The 17,152-nt window shown below is 33.9% G+C and overlaps 1 long non-coding RNA gene and 1 other non-coding gene across 2 annotated transcripts; one reads left to right on the top strand and one right to left on the bottom strand.

Annotated features, from left to right (window-relative positions):
- Positions 1 to 263: 263 nt before the first annotated feature.
- On the bottom strand, positions 264 to 5,704 carry LOC125612859. The gene is made up of 5 exons (XR_007343333.1): positions 5,110 to 5,704; positions 4,423 to 4,561; positions 3,293 to 3,395; positions 1,606 to 1,782; positions 264 to 412 (listed from the first exon to the last, which is right to left on the bottom strand). It is a non-coding gene; the product is annotated as an uncharacterized LOC125612859 (long non-coding RNA).
- Positions 5,705 to 10,527: 4,823 nt separating this feature from the next.
- On the top strand, positions 10,528 to 10,689 carry LOC125612909. The gene has a single exon (XR_007343396.1). It is a non-coding gene; the product is annotated as a U1 spliceosomal RNA (small nuclear RNA).
- Positions 10,690 to 17,152: the final 6,463 nt, after the last annotated feature.

A 17,152-nucleotide genomic window follows, 5' to 3' on the forward strand; every position in this document is an offset into this window, starting at 1 on the left:
ACGGAACCTGAGAAATGTCCACTCAAGGTTGGCTGCCATGCACCCATATAAATCTCAGTAAATCCACACATGAAAAGAAAGAGAAATAGACATTTGATTCACTTAGGAGAATCTTTAATAACCCACTAATGATTCTACTTTCACAAGGTAATTTGGGGTAGTTTTCCCAAGAAAATAGTTTATGCTCTCTAGTAATGAGGTTTGTATGATTACTAGAGAGATTTTTTTTCTATTGCTGGTTTATGAAATATATGGTGGTACATACCTGTCATCCCAGATACTAGAGAGGCCGAGGCAGGAGCATAACAGGTTTGAAGCCAGCTTGGGAAACTTGATGAGACCCTATGTCAAACAATAAAGATGGCTGAAGATGTAACTCAGTGGTAGAGTGCCCCTGGGTTCAATTTGATTCCTAGTAGGTAAAAAAAAAAAAAAAAAAAAAAGAATAAAAATTTTAAATGTATATATTGCATTTTTTTCTTTGATCTTAAATAAAGAGTTGAATGTCTATGGTTAGCTGCAATAGCAATGGGCACTCAAAGTTTAAATTTGCTGAATGGGTGCTCATGAGGATTTTGTCTTTGAATTCTAATAATACATTGCCCAATTTTCAAATAGGATTTGAATCTGCAATTGTCTGGCATATATCAGTCTACAATTAGGTTGTATTCAATGAACATATTTTTAAATTTTATTTCCAATTCTTTCAATATCCATCTTATCTGACTGTGCTTCAACTTTTGCTTTGATATTTAAATGGATTTCAATTGCATTTAACACACCCCTAGGATCTACATTGGCTCTTTGGTTGCAGGTGCTAAGATCACTCACTTAACAGTGAATATCACAGTCAAGATTTCAGCTCCCAAGTGGGCAAAACTACATTGTTAGCAAAATTTAGCAAGTGAAAGCTTAAAGCTTGTATTGTCTTCAGTAAACTAGGGTAAAGATCAGCTTCATTTCCACTAAGGACAAAACACAAATCAAAACTAATAATTGCTATATAATATTCTGATGCAGTATCTTCTTATTTTATCCTTGTTGCCAAGAGATTTGAGATCACTTTGATATGTGTTTCTAGTTTCTTCAAAAATTATTTTATCATATTAATATCAATAGTTTTAAAAGGGAAGCATATGTGTTACTGATAAACTCTTTCTTTTATTCTATGACTAATATGTAATATATATTATATATAATAATATACACAAATATATCATATACACATCATGTACATATATTATATATTATATACACATATATTGTATATTATAGTACATATATTATACACATATATTATGTACATATATTACATACATGTGTTATATGAATATAATAATATATATACACGTAGTTTTTAGACATTTATATTTTTGGTCCACTATTATCTTCCAGTTCTACTTCATTAAACATGATTTAATGAAAGTAGAAGACTAGGACTTTTTAAAAATTTCTCCTTCATTGGAAGTAATGCAGAGCTCTTAGCAGGGAACCTAGGACATACCGTGCTGCAGGGTAGCACTGTTGGCCCTTCTGTGTTCAATGCACATTATTGTTGGCTGGATTTGGTGCACTATTAGCAGAAGGCTGTGCTTTCTGACTCACCTTGTAAGTAACCTCTTTTCTGGGCAGATAAGCTACATGTCAAATGAAATATCCTCTTGTAGCTTGTGTTGAAAACAGCCATTGTCCTTCACTCATCACACGTGCTAATGTTGACCAAGGTGGCCTCATCAGCAAGACAAGTGATCTGCTTCACAGAACTCTTAGGTCTAGAAATCACTATAAGAAGAATGATCATAAGATAAATGTATATGAATTTGGAAATATCAATCAACTACTTATCCATCGATTTTTCTGTCTATATTCACAAATGTGAAAGATACTCTTAAAATCACAAGCATATAAACGTGTGTATGTATGTATGTTTGTATATATCAGTAAGTGTATGTAAGTATTTGATACCTGGTTTATATGGGGCAAAATTAAGAAGAAACATTGACAAATTTTAAAGATAATTAAGGACTATATTCTATATTTTAGAGACTGAAATTCTGGTGTTGTTTTTATTTTTCTCTGTGGATTTTATATTGTAGTCTCACATTTATCCACAAATTCTCTATAGTCTGTCCTTTTCTCACAATCCAAAGAGTAAAGACATAAAACTAGTCTTTCAGTCAGATGGAATATTTGAACATGAACTACAAGTATACTTTGATCAAAAATAAAATTTGACATAAATAACTTCTGAAATAAATTCAAATAAATAAATTCAAATAAATAACATTTGAAATAAATTCAAAAACTCATCTCCCCAAGAACTGTTTTGTCTCCTTAATGTCAGACCTATAATTTAGTCAGCCAAAAAAGAAAAAAATGGGAGTCAAGTTACTAAGAATTGGAATTCTGAGAGCTAATATGCATGTGATTGTGAGAAATACAAACTCATAGGCTGCATGTTATCCTTCCAGTTTGTGAGGCCCATGTTAGGAAATTGTTAAGTATTGACTGCAAGGCATCTGACTAGTTGAAGGATGAGGTAATGGGGTAGAGGAAACACCACCACAGAATATGGTACCTTGACATATGTTATAGTTTGGATGTGAGATGTTCCTCAAAAGCTCTTGTGTTAATGCAGGAATATTCAGAGATGAAATTATTTGATTATGAGAGCTGTAACTCATCAGTCTGTCTGTCTTAGTTTGAATGGAACAATTGGGTGGTAACTAGGAAGGCTGGAGGAGGTGGGTCACTGGGGGCATGCCCTGGAAAACTTTATCTTCCTCATGGCCCCTTCTCCTTTCACTCTCTGCCTCCTGAGCAAATAGGGGTATACGAAACAATTAGAAAATTCATCTTATTAACAACTCATTGGCTCACTCTGTTATTCCTTCATTGCATTTGTAAGCATCAGTTACTTTCAAGAGCAGTTCTTCATGTAAAGGCTTATAAATAAGAGGAAGACAGAAAAATGGCATAATCCACTAATCTTGGACTGAACCTCTGAAACTTTGAATCCAAAAGTTTTCTTCTTCTAAGTTGTTCTTTTCAGATATTTTGGTCACAAAGACAAAAGCTAACTAACACAACATACTCCATATTTTAAACCGAAGGAAATTGAAAGAAGTACAGAAATAGAACGATCTCTCTGTTCTTCTCCTATTCTGACTTTCTCCAACCTGTCTACCCAGAGGCCATTAAAGTTTGTATTTTTAGCCTATATTTTCCTGATATGCTAGATTCTATGTATCAACCAAAAAAGAAAAATACAATTGAAAAAGAAATAATATACCTGAAGACTAACTTGGGTAGCATCAGCAAGGTGGAACTAGTTCTGCACTTGAAGTCTGGAGACCTGGGCTTTAGATGGGACTGCCCAATAAATGACTGTGTGACTGCCGAAAAGAAGAAAAACAAGATGAACAGAGCACTCTTTGTCAGCCCCCAGCAGATGTTACCATGGTACTGGTTAATCATCATAAAAACCTAAGCGAGCTAGATAAATTATTGCCATTTTATAGCTGAAAAAGTGAAACGCAGAAGGTTCTCATTGCTCTTGTCTACATTGGAAGAGAATCAATGAACAGATTTCTCAACCATTATAAATCTTTTCTGTATTTTTTGTGTGAGTATAAAAATCATTTTCATTTGAATCTTATTTATATAATGAAGTGTTTAATATTGTCATTTTTAGGATAATTTCCAAAAGCTGCATGCCCATCTTGATCGGTTATTCACTGAAAGCTCAGGCAGTCAAATGCATTTTCTTGTTAAAGATAAAATTTAAGTTGAGATTCCTAGGTCAGCTAGAGAAGGTTTGAAAACCATAGTTTTAGTTCTATGAGTCAGTGATTCTGTGTGTTAGCAGGAAAAGAACTGATGGAATATTTTTAAATGAGATAATGTGTAGATGGCACATAGGCCATGCCCAAGAAAAGCAATCATTAATATCACTGTAGATAATTCCCTTTTCAGGAAATTAATAACTGTTCTTCAGTATTTAAGATGCTTATTTTGAACAGTTCCGCAACTCAAGTGTTGGTGTGTGTGTCAGATTTATCTGTGTTTTGACTCAGGATAAAGGTAAAATCAAACCTCAGTTATATGAATAATCCTTTAAAATCTTGACCCTTGGTCATATTATCAGAAAGAATGATTTCTTGAAAGAACCAATTCATTTTTGTAATTAATTGTCTTTTGTGGATCATAGTTTGTATGTGGGTCATAGTTTACAAACCCAAAGTGATGATTTCAGAGAGTTTAACAAAGGGACAAAATTAATGTAAGCAACAAGGGATAGTGAAGTATCCAGAGCTAACTTGACTTGAAAGGGCAAAAGATTGGAGCTAGATTCCTGTGGCTTTATGGGTAGGAAACTATGGCCAATTCATGGCATGGCTCAGGTGATAAGACAATAAATACCTTTACTCTTCTCTTCTCCTGACTTCATATTTCTTGAAGTCCTTCTCATTGGCCATGCCACTTGGAGACCAGAGGGCAAGAATGGCTGATGCAATTCGCAGAGGTCAGCTTCTCAGGATTCAGAACAATGTGGTAAAAACTTGGAGAGCAAATAGGGTTATCCAGAACAATTAGAAAATTCATCTTATTAACAATTCATTGGCTCATTCTTTCATTTCTTCATTGCATTTGTAAGCATCAGTTACTTTCAAGAAGCAATGCTTCATGTAAAGGCTTATAAGGTAAGAGGAAGACAGAAAAATGGCATAAGAAACTGTGTTCTCAAAGACCTTACCAGAATAAGAAGAGTTGTATGCAAATAATGCCAGACAGAATATAATATGTAGAAGAATATGGGAATTAAGTATAAAGAAAGAATTGACTGAGGCTATCAGGAAGGACTTCACAAAGAGCATAGTGTTTGAGATTGGTCTTGAGGGACAAATACAAAGTATGGTGGTAAAACACCAGTTGGAGGAAAAATGCAGGAGACAAATAAGGGTATAGGAAGATGTAAGATATTTCTAGAAATTCTGATTGGAATATAGTGGTCTTTTAAGAAAGCATTAGTAGATAAAGTCAGAGAGAAATTAGATAAAAGCAGGATGCCTGTTCCACCCCACACCTCCCATGCATTCATGTACTCACATGCACACATTTATTAAAACAATGTTGCTCTAGCATAGAACTTCAGCAAATCATCTCTGAGTAAGATGCAAACGGTGACAGTGAACTCTGTAATCTGATATTAGCGTATCCTCTGGCGTAAGGCAAAATCAAACATGCACTCTGGGCATGATTCCCTTTGCTCTCCCTCTGCTCTACACAAGCACTGTTTCCAGAGCTCGATTGCTGTTGGGATAACAGCACCATCTAGTGTGTTCTAGTCTCATATTGAGTTCAAGAACTTCTGATCTGTTTCAAATACTATTAGACTGAATAACCATAAAATTACAGGAATATGCATGCATGAATGTGCACATGTACACGTACACACACACACACATACACGCACACGCACAATCCTCACATCTATTTTGTCTTTAAAATTTGTAGTTTAACAGATTGAAATTCTTTGGAATTTGTGATGTGTCTGAAGAATCCCCGTGCAAGAACGTTGTCCAGTGTCATCAGTAACTGAGGTAAGAACAGTATAAAGGTAATTTATCTTCCTTTTCCCCATTCGCCAAATCTGGCATCTTAAAATGTGAAAAAAAAAAAAAGAAAAAAATCATAGAGGACAATGATCATTTTATTGCTAATTACATTCTTAACATGCAAATTACAAAATGCATATCCTCACACATTAAACATCAATGTTTACCTTTTAATTATGTAACTGAAAGTTTAACATAAAAGCTATAGAAATATTTTACTTTAATAATTAGACTATGAAGATGAAACTTTCAACCATATTTAATAAAAAAAAATACTGGGAAATAAACCACATTACAAAACTGGAAAAGTGACACCAAAGAGAATCCTAGCCTCATTTGTCCTGCTGCTGCCTTTATGAACAGAAGGCAAAGAGAAGGATGGAAAAAAAAGGGTAACTGAGCCACAGCCTGAAGGAAGAGAGAAGAGGATGAGAGGGGGCGGTGGGAATTCTGGCAACACAGATTGGAAGCCATGCATTTTATCTCATTTCTCACCCTTTAGAATTTTACATTTCAACATCACAGTGGCAATCCTCATATAACTGTTGAACAAAGACAACAATTTCTTTACTTAACATCATTAAAAAATATAACAAAATAGCCAAAAAAAAAAAAAAAAAGAAAGAAAGAAAAATGCCTAACCAAAAACTATTCACCAGGGGCAAGGGCCAAACCTGTCCTAAGTGTTTAGCTATGTGCCTGGACAGAATTTAAAGAGGGCATGCAGCTTGCTCTTGAGTGCCACAGCTATGAAGCCATTCTTCTGTTTAACTTTTTGTCTGTTGATATATTTGAAAAGAGCTGCTACGAGCTCAAATAAAAGCAAATCCAGCATTTCCTGATTGGAATATTTCATGTGGAGAACAGGTAGATTGAATGCTAACAGAGAGCTGGGGTACTGGGACTGATGCTCATTGTGTACAGGTCTCTACTTCCAGAAGCACTGCTCTAGATAGGAGGTTCCCCCTCAATCAGCATAACCTGGTACCCCATAGTCAATGGGTGGGCTTGGTTATAACCTCGTATGGCTGTGTGTTCTTGTAGCTGAATTAATCAGGAGAAAATTTCCACTTTATCAATCAAATATTCTTGAAGTACAGAAATATACCTTAAAGTCCACAAAAACTAGTATTCCACACATTTCAACTATAAGGGGCCTTGATCCCCAACCTTCTGTGGAAATTCTGATAACCTGGGGAGTTTATTAGCAATGGGAGTCCGGAGTCTTACTCTCAGAACCACCAATAGATGTGGCCATTTGAGAAATACAATGGTTTGAGAATTATGCAGAGAAAAGTCTTCTATTAGTCAAGAAAAAATATGAAGATTTGTATTGCTTTCATAAAAGCATATTTTCAATAAATTTTCTCAAAATCACCTAGTGTACTTGTTTAAATACCATATAACAAATCCTTGACCTTGTATTTCTCAAATGGCCACATCTGTTCCCATGCTTTCCACTGTTGTCTGCATCTATCACAGCACACAGGCTGTTGAAGCGCATCTGTTTGCTTACATGTCTATCAGCCAAGAGGTAAGCCCTTGGAGAAAGGACGGCTTATTCATTTTATAGTTTAGTACGTGGCCCAGAGGAGAAGGAATCAATAAGTGTTTATAAACACGTTACCTGATCCATGCACTTATTCATCCAGAAATATGCATTGGATGAAAGCGTTCTAAAGTAATAGTTTGAAGAAAAGAAATAGTTTGATATTAGTTTCAATAGTGAAATACCAATATCCTAATCTGGCCTTAACTTCTGTTATTTGAGAACAGTTTTGATTTCTTAATCTACTCTTACTTTAAAAAAAAAGGATATGTATTTGACATAAATAAAAATGTGTGTGGATTGGTACAGAATGTACAGACGGCAGCTATAAATCTCTTCAGATTAGTATAAATAGTCATCTGAGATTCTTTGAGATGCTTTATTTTGTTTTCCTTCATAGATAGATAGCAAGTGTGTGCAGAACTGTTGCTATTTGGGGATAAGAAAATCTATCAAACACTATTTGTCATTTCCCAGTAGTTATAGGAAGCTTCAGAATTCTTTGGTGTTTCTTAGGGCAAGAAATAACTCCAAAACGAAGAGCAATCATTCAAGGGCTTGATGGACCTCAAAGTGACAAGCCCAGTAGAGCACCTTCCCCATCATAAGTTCATGATGTTTGTGAAATAAATCTAAAATGCTTATGAAATTGAAGTCATAATTGTTATGAATTGGTACAAAGTAAAACATTCTACATAATTCTTTATTGCAAAGTACCATGAAAACTCTGACTAGGAAAAGTAATCACTAATAAACACTAACCACTATCAAACACTAACCATATAAGAAAATGATGTCCAATAGCTGTTTAGACTAGCCAGATATTTGATTTATTATGGGAATCAAGTATTAACTGAGAGAAAAATTTTAAAAACACACATCTATTCCACTTCCTCTCTTAACAGGGGAAATTCAAATCAGCAGAAAAGAAAAATATAGCTGTTTGCACCTTCTATTTTGCCAAGGATAAAATTATTACCACCTTCTTAATTTTAGAATTGGATTTACTACAGCAAAAACATATGGACTTGATATTTTATTTTTAAAGACACACTTTCACCCTATAACCACAAAATAAAGCCATCTGAAATAAAGATATGTTTTCCATATAATTTTTTAGTAGTACAAAAAATCATGCTATCACCAGTGGAATTTGCAAGTACCTATGCTGAACAATCACCATGGAACTTAATTTTATCACTACTAATCAACTTGAACCAAGAAAAGGTAAAGTTAGTACTTATGATGAATGTCTAGCATTTTCACATTTTTATTATTCTTCTGATGTCATTAAAGGAGTGCATAAAGAAAATGTTAGCATTAAGAAAGTGTATCCTATAAAAGTAGCTAGGATAAAAGGTTTTTAATGTATCTTTAGTGCTCTTTGATTATAGTCACTTTGGGGAAAAAATACAATATATAAAAGGAAATTTGAAAAAGGTTAGTTCCTTGAATACAAAGTGCACCAGTCATACAGTTGAAAAAGAGAATCACAATTCAACAGTTGAAAAACAACTAAAGAGTAAAAGTCCAAGGATTAAATAGATATATATTGATATCTTTTAAACATGTGGACTATTAAGTGCCTTCCTTTGGCCCTCACCACACACCAAAACTTAGTATCCCCATGACATTTTCACTTACTTTTTCAAAAAGCACATGCTACTTGAAATTCCACTTGGATTCAAGGTTACACAGTATTTGTTTGTGTGATTCGAATGGCCTGTAAGTTTCTAATATCTGGCGTACCAGTATTATCTACTGTCAAGCTATGTGTCCAGGTTAGTACTGGACGAAAATGTGCCACACATTTGCCTACATGAGCTCTCAACTCAGTGAACACCCCATTCTCCTTTCCCAAGACCTGTCCTGGCCATCACCTGGATTCCAATAGCCATATTGTTTTAGTCACCCCAAGTAATCTTAAAAACATAAGCAATGTTTGAGAGGGTTTAGGTTTTAATAATACTTGATATAGAGTTCTCAGGAGCTCTGAATTCAAACTGGTTTTCAGATGGGCTGACTCTTTTAGGGTTTTACTGTTATTTTATTTAAATATAAAAGAGGAAGGAGCTCAGAAGAAAGATCAAATGAGAACAGTTCAGGATAGATAAATCAGTGATGTTCTACTGATAAGCTCTTGAGTTTTCAGTTGAAAAATGAAGGACCTTAATCAAATCATGATTTATTGCTTTACTAATGCTATTTTATAATCTATTGTTATAGGCAAATTAGCAGTTTAGAGACATAGTATATACACTAGCAGTATATTATAGGTTTCACTAAGAACTACCTGGTAAGTAATTTGAGCTTTATAGAGAATTATTTATATAGGATAAATTTATAGCAATTAATAATAAATTTAGGAGCATTTTTCTACTTTTGTTAAATAGTTTCCAGCACAAAATAACCTCTATTACTAAACTTCTCCTCCAGAGTAGTATCATTATTCATTTATTTTCAATTAAAAATGTAAGTATCTGTCAAAGAGGATGAAAAGCAACAAAACAATCAAATTATGTTGAGGCAAATAGTCCCAAACAGCTTTATAATCAAAACTAAATGTGCTTACATTTTTTTTAATCCAGGATAAATCATGCAGGCACATAATGAGTTCCAAGAATGTATTCCCAAGAAAAAAAAACAGAAGAGCCAAACTTTAAGACAGAGTTTTAGGATAAGATACACTTAAAATTAACAACTATCTGTGATACTAGAGGGTGAAAAAAATGTATATCCTTTAAGGAAACTTGCCTTCCTATTTATATGTCAGCAATTTTAGGCTCAGATTCAAAATCTGTCTACAGCTCCTGATTCCAGAGTATTTGGCAATACACAAGCTTGACAGTTTCCAAGTGCACAGTATCATAATGGTATGTTTTAGCCTAATTTGAACCAAAAAGTTCCTCATGTAAACTTAAATTTCTCTTATTTGCTCACATTTTAGAGAGCAATTATCTGAGCAGAAATTAATATGTCCACTTAAAGAAGACATTCAAGTATGATAAAATATAACCTTTCACCGACAATCACAATGTTGAGCATCTCTATCTGATAGAAAATTATTCTTATCCATATCTCACATGATACAGTTTGGAATCAATTTCCTAATAATATGTGGGTTAAAAAAAGATAGTCAACAGTCATAAACTTGAGAATTTAGGAAAACACCAATCTACTTAAGATATTGGCCAATACTTAATGAAAATAAAATAAAGATCTTTAATTTAGTAAACTAGGCTTTCAATTTAGAGATGAATAAGAATATATTCAAATATGAAAGATAATTATTTGCTCTGACAAGGTAATTTAAATTTTCTGAAAATTAACATTAAAAAATTCAGTAAAATTGTATCAAGCATACTTACCTGGCAGGGGAGATACCTTGATCACGAAGGTGGTTTTCCCAGGGCGAGGCTTCTCCATTGCACTCCGGAGGTGCTGACCCCTGCGATTACCCCAAATGTGGGAAACTCGACTGCATAATTTGTGGTAGTGGGGACTGCGTTCGCCCTCTCCCTGGTTAAAAAAAAAAAAAATGTATCAAGCAAAACTTCCAATTGGCCACCATGCTGGGGTTAGTGGTAAACCAAAATGAACAAAACAAGGCATCTCTCAAATTTCCTTCATTTAATACATTGCTTTTTAACCTTTGAATCAGAACCCTTTCAAGAAACAGTTCACACCTTCTTTGACATCATTAAAATTTAAAAATAAATCATATTTTGTAAGTTTAACACAAATTTACAACACATACAAGAATTTTAAAACATTTTAAAATAAATGCTATTAAACTATAAATTATATGCTATAAAATCTACATGCAACTGAATAATGCAATTATTTGGTAACTTTTGACTATATAACTACTTCTGCTTTCAAGATATAGAACATTTGTGTCATTACCAAAAGTTTTCTGATACTGCTTTACAATGAACATACAATATCCTCTGACCTAGGAAACCTCTAATCTCATTTGTATGATCAGTTTTGCTAGTTCTAGGACATCAGAAAAATGGAATCATAAAATATGGTCACTTTTTATCCTGGCTCCTTTGCTCAGCATAATATTTTAAAAACAACCATGTTGTGTTTCTTATTTTTTATTGATGAGTAGTATTCTATTACATGGCTATTCAACAATCTTTTATCCATTCATCTGTTGGCAGATCACTGAGCTACTTCTAATTCAGGGATACCATGAACTATGACTCTTATCAATGTCCCTATATAAGTGTTTTTAGTTACTGTTTCTGCTTATAATTTTAATATTTATTTCCCATTGCCCTTTGGGGATTTTTCCACTCCTCTTTTGAGTTATAAAATATTTTTAGCATTTTGTTTTGTCTATAGGCTTCTTAGCTATATCTACTATCTTTTAGCTGTTGTTTGAGAATTAAAAGTATGTGTCATTTCAATTATTGCTCTAAAATTAACAATGCACACTTTAGAGTTAGTATTATGTCTTTTCACAATTCACACTTCAAACTTTTCAGTTCCTGCTTCTTCATTGTCCTTTATAATAGCACAAATTCCCCACTTCCTGTTTCCTGCTTATACTTCTTACTTCCTGCTTCACACTTCACAGGTATAATGATCTTACAACAGCATAATTCTACTTGATGCCTGTACCTTCTATTCAGCACTGTTCTTTTGCATTTTTATGTGTTTTAAATCTGAATTACAGTGTTATTTTTAATTTAAAGTAAATTATGCAAAGAAAAATAGTAGTCTACATTTGCCCATTAATTTGTTATTTTTAGTTCTTTTTAATCCTCCTCATAGACTTAAGTTTTCTAGTTGATATCATTTTCTTTCAATCTAATACACATATTATAAAATGTTTTGTAGTTCAAGTCTGTTGGTCACGAGGTCTATCCATTTTTGTCTGAGAAAGATTTTGTTTTATTCTTATTTTTGAGGATGTTTTCATTAGATATAAAATTTAGAGTGACTCTCTTTTTTAATAAACCATTTTAAACATTCCATTCCTTTGTCTTTTAGTTGATGTTGTTTCTAATGAGAAATCAACAATTTTTATTATCCCAATCCCTCTGTACATACTTTTACTTTTTCTGAGGTTGTTCTTAAGACTTCATCTTTCTGCCAGGTATGGGGGTACATGCCTCTAATTCCAGCAATTTAGGAGGCTGAGGCAAGAAGATTGAAAGTTCTAGGCCAAAGGCCCTAAGAAACTTAGCAAGACCCTGTCTAAAAATAAATAAATAAATAAAATTACCTGGGGATGTAGCTCAGTTGTAAAGAATCCCTTGGTTTGTTCATTCCCTAGTACCAAAGACACACACACACACACACACACACACACACACGTCTTTCTCTGGATTTCCAGCAGTCTGTCATGTTCTTAGTTATGATTATTTTATATCTATCTTGCTTGAGGTTTGCTGAGCTTTCTGCATTTATGTTGGCATTTTTCTCAAAATTGAAAAGTTCTTAGTAGTTAGTTCTTCTAATATGTTTTTCTTTCTTTCCTTTTCTTTTCCTTCCTTCCTTCCTTCCTTCCTTCCTTCTTTCTCTCTTTCTTTCTTTCTTTCCTTCCTTCTTTCTTTCTTTCTTTTTCCATTTTCTTCTCCTCCTCTGGAACTTAATCCAAACATAAGTTACACTACTATATAGTGTCCCATATACCCATAACACTTTGTTTACTGAAGAAAAACTTTTTTTTCCTTCAATTTTTTTTTTCTGTTACTGAAATCAAATAGTTTTCTTTGCCTGTCATCAAGTTTCTTAACATATTTTTTCTATCTTGAATCATCTCTTAAGTTCATCTGTTAGTAAAATTTTCATTTCTGTTATTGTACTTTTCCATTCAAGCATTCCCAGTTGATTCAACTTTTGTAGTTACCACTTTTATGCGGAGACGCCCCATCTTCTCACTTGTAAAGTCTACATTTGCCATTTTTTAAGAGTGATTTTTATTGGTTGCCTTAAGGTCTTTCTGAAATTCAACCACTGGGCCATTTCAAAGTTTTTTCATAGTGATCACTCTATGCTTGAGTATGGATTAAATTATCCCATTTCCTTAAATGCTTTGTGGTTTTTAAAAATAAAATACTGAACTTTTTGAATAATACATTGTAAAAACTCTGGATTTTAAACATCTTCTTCAGAGAAGTATTCTTTCTTGCTTTAGAAAGTAGTTCAATTTCACATTGATTATGTTAATATTTAAAGATGAGATTTTGCTGGTATTGTGGCTGTGCATGAATCCCAAAGTGGTCCCTTAATCCCTGTAATTTGGCAGAACTCAATCTCCAAACTCTTTTTTTTTTTCTTTTTCACATCTTTCTTAGGTCTTGATTTTAGACTTTGTAAGGGCAGGATGATAGTGGATATTATTGAGACATTTGTCCTTGAATTTAGTGTATGCCTTTGTGTGTTGGGCTGGTACCAGGTTTTTGGTTTTTGGTGGGTTTTTTGTTTGTTTGTTTGTTTGGTTGGTTGGTTTTGGTTTTGTTTTTTTGCTGAGTGCTACAAGTATTAAGGAGGTAAATAATGAGATTATTCCAGAATATCACTAGGACTGCTTTTCTCCAGTACTGTCCATTTTATAGTACATCTGTTGCACTATTAATCTCATAATACCTTGAACCCAGTGTGCATCACGTGGTCTTTCCCTATACATGCATATCCCAAGCCCTACCCATGGGCTGATAGCATTGCTCTGCACAGTCTTTTGGAATCACCTCCCTGCACATCCTTCCTATCTCTCATGCCTTAACCCATAGATTTAAGCATCTTAACCTGCCCTGAGCTCTGAGCTCTGTCTTCTCAGTTGTTCTGAAAACCTTTATTCTTCCTTCCCTCTTATGCTCTTTGTGCCATAGTCAGTAAATTTGCACTCAGGCTGAGAACTAGACAATCATGGAAGCATGATGAGAAATTCCCTCCTGTCACTGTGTAGTCTTACACTACTGTTGGCCACTGTGAGGAAAACATTTGCTTCCTATGTTTCCCAGTTTTAGAGTTTATTATGGCAGGATGACTCATAGGGCACCTGTCACTCCATCAAATACATATTATTTTTATACATTCACATTTAGATACTGCATTTGTATGACCCATATAATATTTTCTTGGTGTATTGATGCTAAATAACTGTTTTAGTCAGCTTTTTCACTGCTGTGACCGAAAGATCTGACCAGAACAATTCTAGAGGAGGAAAATTTATTTGAGGTCTCACAGTTTCAGAGGTCTTAGTCCACAGAGGGCCGTTTCCATTTCTCAGGGCTCAAGGTGAGGCTGAACATCTTGGTAGAGTGTGTGACAGAGGGAAGCAGCTCACATCATGGTGATCAAGAAGCAGAGAGAGGAAACTCTACTTTCCATAGACAAAATATATACCCCCCCTAGTCACGCCCCCAATTAATTACTTCTTCCAGCCACATTCCACCTGCTTCCAGTTACCACTCAATTAATCCCACCAGGGATTAATTAACCAGTTGGGTTAAAACTTTCACAATGCAATTATTTCTCCTCTGAACCTTCTTGCATTGTCTCACACGTGAGCTTTTGGGGGACACCCCATATTCAAACCATAACAATAACTTTATTAAAACAGAATAAAAACTAAAAAAAACCCACCTTTTTAACAGCTTTGCATAGGTTTTCATAAGCAAAATATAACAACCAATATTTATAAAGTCCTGGCTTTAAAAATAGAATAATTTAACAATTTTCAAAAGTCTTTTTCCTTAACATTGGGTTCTTATTAGAGATATCAATTTCTTTCAAGTTTTATTGAAACCTATGTTGAGAAAGAATATAGGGACTATGAATAGGAATCAGATAAAAATTCTTCTTTTGTGGAAATAATAGATAAAGATTTACTTGAAGTACCAGGATACAATATAGGAAAGTGATAAACACTGAGACAATGGATAAAATATTAGGAATATATAGAGAAGTAAAAGAATATTTCAAAATGAAAGGACCCTATAGGGGGAAAAGACACTAACCGGCAGACCCTGAACTAGCCATATTTGTTTGTGGATAAATGAATGAGGAATGGCAATCTCTATCTTCAAGACACAAGGATTCAAAAAACAGCAAGATTGGAAAACTAAGGTTGTTTGCAAGAAACAAGGAGCTCATCAATATACTACAAATTTCTCTGAAGAGCAAGCCGACCAGGAATGCAAGTAATAAAATCTCAGCACTGTGGACTTGTTCCGCGCATTCTGGCTTTGTGAGAGCACTGTTCAATGATAGATCAACAGTGTACCCTTCCTGAAAATATGAGTGAAGCAACCATATTTTTCAAATACATGTTGTTTCTTAGGATGTCTATCTCCATCAATGGCAGGAAGAAAAAAATTAAAACAGAGGTCCATGACTAAGCCTCTGATTTGAGGGTTTATAGAGTTTCAAGTTTAAGACAGTAGGAATTTCTATAATTAATTGCTTCTTTAAGAGCCACATTATTCTTCTCTCTCCACCCCAACCCACACTCTACACACAAAGGGAACAATGGGGAGCTGTTTATGTACCAGATAAGCAATGTTTGAAAACATTTGAGCCATAGAGTCCTATATAGCTGGGTTGTATGGTAGTTCTATCTTTAGTTTTTTGAGGAATCTCCATACTGCTTCCCAGAGTTGTTGTATTAGTCTGCAATCCCACCAACAACATACAATTGTACCTTTCTATGGGCTAATAAAAAAAATGTAACAATTGAGTTTATGATAACATCCAAATAATAAATCCTTAACTAAGGAAGTGAAATCCTTACACAATAAGAACTACAAAACACAACTAAAATAAATTAAAGACAATAAGTGGAAAGATAGTTCATGTTCACAGATTGTGCATTGGTCAGTTTTTCATTGCTACAGTGAATTACTTGAAGCTGGGTACTTTATGATTAAAAGGCTTACTTCATTCATAGTTGAGAAGTTTCAAAAACATGGCAACAGCTTTACTTGAGAAGAATTCTTGGTGGATGGTGTCATAATGGTGAGAAAGTACACGAGAAGGAAAAATATAGGACAAGACAGGAAACCAGAACCTTAATAATAATAATTTTACTTCTTCTCTCCCAATATAGAATTTTTCTTTTTATTGACTAATGGCTCTGACTAGAACTTCTAGCACTATTTTGAATCTAAGAGGCAAAAATGACCATCCATGTCTTCTTCCTAGTCTTACAGCAAAATACTTCAGTTTTTCACCATTGATTGATCATGAGGTTAATTGTGGACTTTTCATACATTACCTTTATTATGTTCCTTCCATTTCCTTCTATTCTTGGTTCAACAAATGTTTTTAACATGAAAAGGTGTTGAATTTCATCAAATGCTTTTTCTGCATGTATTTAAATGATCTTGTGATTTTTATCCTTCATTCTGTCAATGTAGTATGACATTTATTAGTTTAATGTGTTAAACCATTCTTGACTCCCAAAATAAATCCTGGTCACTTGGTTGTGGTTTATAATCTTTTTAAATGTGCTGTTGGATTTGGTTTGTTATTATTTGCTTAAAGACGTTTGAATAAATATTCATTTGTTCTATCAGACCATAGTTTTAAACTATCAGACCATAGTTCCATTTTCTCATTGCTTTATAAAAGTTATTTTAAATTCTTTGTCAGGTAATTCACATAGCTCAGTTTCTTTAGGTAAAGTTTTGAAAATTTTTGTTTATTTGATTGGGTCATGTTTTCTGTTCTTTGTGTTTCTTATAACTGTATTGGTATCTGTGCATTTGATGTACCTCCTGGTGTTGGGGCAGGATGAGCACATGAAAGTGTCATGAAGTTTTCCACCAGCTTTAATGAAACTAGTGTTGCACTTTTCTGCAGGAATCTTTTAGCTTGTTCCTGGATTTTTTACAGAGGCTTAGTCTGTGTGTTATCATTTTCCTCATGGGAAGAAGGGGAATCTGGGGTTTAATATTCAGCAGTCTTATAAACATCCCAAGTAAGTCTCATTTTTATTAGTCAGAATTACTTCAGGCTTATAATT

Source organism: Marmota marmota, unplaced genomic scaffold, assembly GCF_001458135.2.
Source record: "Marmota marmota marmota unplaced genomic scaffold, marMar, whole genome shotgun sequence".
In the NCBI taxonomy this organism is placed as follows: domain Eukaryota; kingdom Metazoa; phylum Chordata; class Mammalia; order Rodentia; family Sciuridae; genus Marmota; species Marmota marmota.